Source organism: Salmo salar, chromosome ssa16, assembly GCF_905237065.1.
Source record: "Salmo salar chromosome ssa16, Ssal_v3.1, whole genome shotgun sequence".
In the NCBI taxonomy this organism is placed as follows: domain Eukaryota; kingdom Metazoa; phylum Chordata; class Actinopteri; order Salmoniformes; family Salmonidae; genus Salmo; species Salmo salar.
The window spans coordinates 55310968-55314920 of NC_059457.1; positions in this window are offsets into that span (position 1 = coordinate 55310968).

A 3953-nucleotide genomic window follows, 5' to 3' on the forward strand; every position below is an offset into this window, starting at 1 on the left:
AGCAATTAACACTGGAGTGATATATGTGCAGATGAGGATGTTCAAGTATAAATACTGGTGTGCAGAAGAGCAGAAAAACAAAAAAACAAATATGGGGATGAGGTTGGTAGTTGGTTGGATGTGCTTTTTACAGATTGGCTGTGTACAGCTGCGACGATCGCTAAACTGCTCTGACAGCTGATGCTTAAAGTTAGTGAGGGAGATATAAGTCTCCAATTTCAGTGATTTTTGCAATTCGTTCCAGTCATTGGCAGCAGAGAACTGGAAGGAGAGGCGGCCAAAGGAGGTGTTGGCTTTGGGGATGACCAGTGGAATATACCTGCTGGAGCGTGTGCTATGGGTGGGTGTTGCTATGGTGACCAGTGAGCTGAGATAAGGCGGAGCTTTACCTAGCAAAGACTTATAGATGACCTGGAGCCAGTGTAATCCAACTCTGTAGTTTAATTTAGTAGGTGAGACTAGACAAGCTAAACACTGCTAATAACGTGAGAGGTTCTTTGAGACTTTCCTTCTATAGGAGGGATCTGGGATGGTTAGTGTTCGAACGCGTCCCAAATGCCACCCTATTCCCTATATAGCGCACTACTTTTGAACTAAGTCCATGTGTTAGGGAGAGAGAGAAGGAGAGAGTGCAAGAGAGAGACGGAGAGAAAGAGAGAGAGAATGAGAGAAAGAAGGAAGGAAAGAGACGGAGAGAGGAGAGAGAAGGAGAGAGATAGATGGAGAGACGGAAAGAGAGGAGGGAGAGAAGGGGGGTTAGAAAGAGAGAGAAGGAGAGAGAAGGAGAGAGAGAGAAGGAGAGAGAGACAGAGAGAGAGACGGAGAGACCAAACGAGAGAAGGGGAGAGAGAAGGAGAGAGAGAAGGGGAGATAGATGGAGAGAGAGACAGAGAGAGAAGGGGAGAGAAACAGAGAGAGAGATGGAGAGACGGAGAGAGAGAAGGAGAGCGAGACGGAGAGAGAAGGGGAGAGAGAAGGAGAGAGAGAAGGAGAGAGAGATGGAGAGCGAGATGGAGAGCGAGACGGAGAGAGAATGGGAGAGAGAAGGGGAGAGAGAAGGAGAGAGAGAAGGGGAGAGAGAAGGGGAGAGAGAAGGAGAGAGAGATGGAGAGCGAGACGGAGAGAGAAGGGGAGAGAGAAGGGCCACATCCGGGCTGCATCCCAAATGCCACCCTCTTCCCTCTGTAGTGCATTATTTTGTACCAGGGCGCTATGGGATTCCCTATGGGCCCTGGTCAAAAGTAGTGCACTAAATCGACAAGATGGCGCCGACAGTAACGGTCGTCCTGTTTCTAGATCCTAGCCATCTTTCCAGTATTGATTATTTTTTTACATTAATTGCTCAGAATGTTTCTTGTATTATTACCTACAGCCATAAATAACTTTTGGATATTAGATTGGCAGTCATTCACCAGAAATCAGAGCAGAAATTCAGTTTCCCTGACCTGGATCTTTTTTTAACTTCCCGAGACAGCTCTATTCATCTCGGGGGCTGCATCAAAACGCTGACACCGGAGAAGAGGAATAAGTGGGGCCCTAGTCAGACTCAGTTGGCGTGCATACCATCCACTGCTTTCGAGTATATTACTCGCTAACGTTCAGCCCTTGGACAATAAAGTAGATGTGCTCATGGCCAAAATCTCCTTCCAGAGAGACTTCAGAGACTGTAACATACTCTGTTTTAAGGAATCATGGCTCTCTCCGGATATATTGTCCCCATCCATTCAGCCAGTAGGGTTCTCCGTCCATCGCTCGGACAGGAAGAAGGAACTCTCCGGGAAAAGGAAAGGCGGAGGGGTTTGTTTCATGATTAACAACTCGTGATTGTGGTAACGTACAGGAACTCAAGTCTTTTTTGTTCTCCCGATCTGGAATACCTCACCATCAAATGCTGACCGCATTACCTCCCGAGCTAAACCCTTCCGAATTTCTATCAACACATTTCCTGTTCTACACACGCATCACATACCCTGGATCATTTCTACTCTCAGGATGGCAACAAGGCCCTCCCTCTCTCTCCTTTCGGCAAATCAGATCACGCTCCGCACCTCATTTAGGCAGAAACTTAACCCATAATAGTCTAAGCCCTGTCTAAGCCGGGGGATGGGGGGGTTCTACTAAGCCATATGGAATTCTTTTAAGAAGGTCATACCAAATATCTTTTAGTTATTAGATTTAGAATTTTATGACCCCTTAAAGTACCTCTTACATCTAGACGTTCCGCTAGCGGAACACCTGCTCCAATATCCAATGATGGGCGTGGCGCGAAATACAAACTCCTTTAAAATCTGAAAACTTCCATTTTTCAAACATATGACTATTTTACAGCATTTTAAAGACAAGACTCTCGTTAATCTAACCACACTGTCCGATTTCAAAAAGGCTTTACAGCGAAAGCAAAACATTACATTATGTCAGCAGAGTACCCAGCCAGAAATAATCAGACACCCATTTTTCAAGCTAGTATATAATGTCACAAAAAACAAAACCACAGCTAAATGCAGCACTAACCTTTGATGATCTTCATCAGATGACAACCCTAGGACATTATGTTATACAATGCATGCATGTTTTGTTCAATCAAGTTCATATTTATATCAAAAAACTGCTTTTTTACATTAGCATGTGACGTTCAGAACTAGCATACCCCCCGCAAACATCCGGTGAATTTACTAAATTACTCATGATAAACGTTCACAAAAAACATAACAATAATTTTAAGAATTATAGATACAGAACTCCTCTATGCACTCGATATGTCCGATTTTAAAATAGCTTTTCGGTGAAAGCACATTTAGCAATATTCTCAGTAGATAGCCCAGCCATCACGGCTAGCCATTTAGACACCGACCAAGTTTAGCCCTGACCAAACTCCGATTTACTATTACAAAAGTTTGATTACCTTTGTTGTCTTCGTCAGAATGCACTCCCAGGACTGCTACTTCAATAACAAATGTTGGTTTGGTCCAAAATAATCCATCGTTATATCCAAATAGCGGCGTTTTGTTCGTGCGTTCTAGACACTATCCGAAATGGTAAATCAGGGTTACGAGCATGGCGCAATTCGTGACAAAAGATTTCTAAATATTCCATTACCGTACTTCGAAGCATGTCAACCGCTGTTTAAAATCCATTTTTATGCCATTTTTCTCGTAAAAAAGCGATAATATTCCGACCGGGAATCTGCGTTTAGGTAAACAGAGGAAAGAAAACAAAGCATTCGGTCAACGCGGGTACGCGCCTGAGTCTCACAGTACTGTAACCAGCCACTACCCAAACGCGCTACTTTGTTTCAACCAGAGCCTGCAAAGCCACGATTCAACTTTTTGCCGCCTTCTGAGAGCCCATGTGAGCCGTAGGAAGTGTCACGTAACAGCAGAGATCCTTTGTAATGGATAGAGATGGCAAAGAAGGCCAAGAAATGGTCAGACAGGGTACTTCCTGTACAGAATCTTCTCAGGTTTTGGCCTGCCAAATGAGTTCTGTTATACTCACAGACACCATTCAAACAGTTTTAGAAACTTTGGAGTGTTTTCTATCCAAAGCTTATAATTATATGCATATTCTAGTTTCTGGGCAGGAGTAATAATCAGATTAAATTGGGTACGTTTTTTATCCGGCTGTGAAAATACTGCCCCCTATCCATAACAGGTTAAGAAAAACCAATGAATGAGTACGTGTGTCCAAACTTTTGACTGGTACCGCATAAATAAAAATAGTGGTAAAAATAGAGGTTTGGCCTGACTGCTATTAGCCCATATGTAACCGATGTGAAATGGCTAGCTAGTTAGCGGTGGTTCGGGTTGGGGCGAAGAGAGGGACGGAACCTACACTGTTACACATACAAGCACATTGAATAGCAGATAGTCCCCAAAAAATATCTAAATTAAGTTTGTTCTGAAGTGTCTGGCCTACAGTATATCTGAGAGATTAAAAAAAATATTTTTTAATTG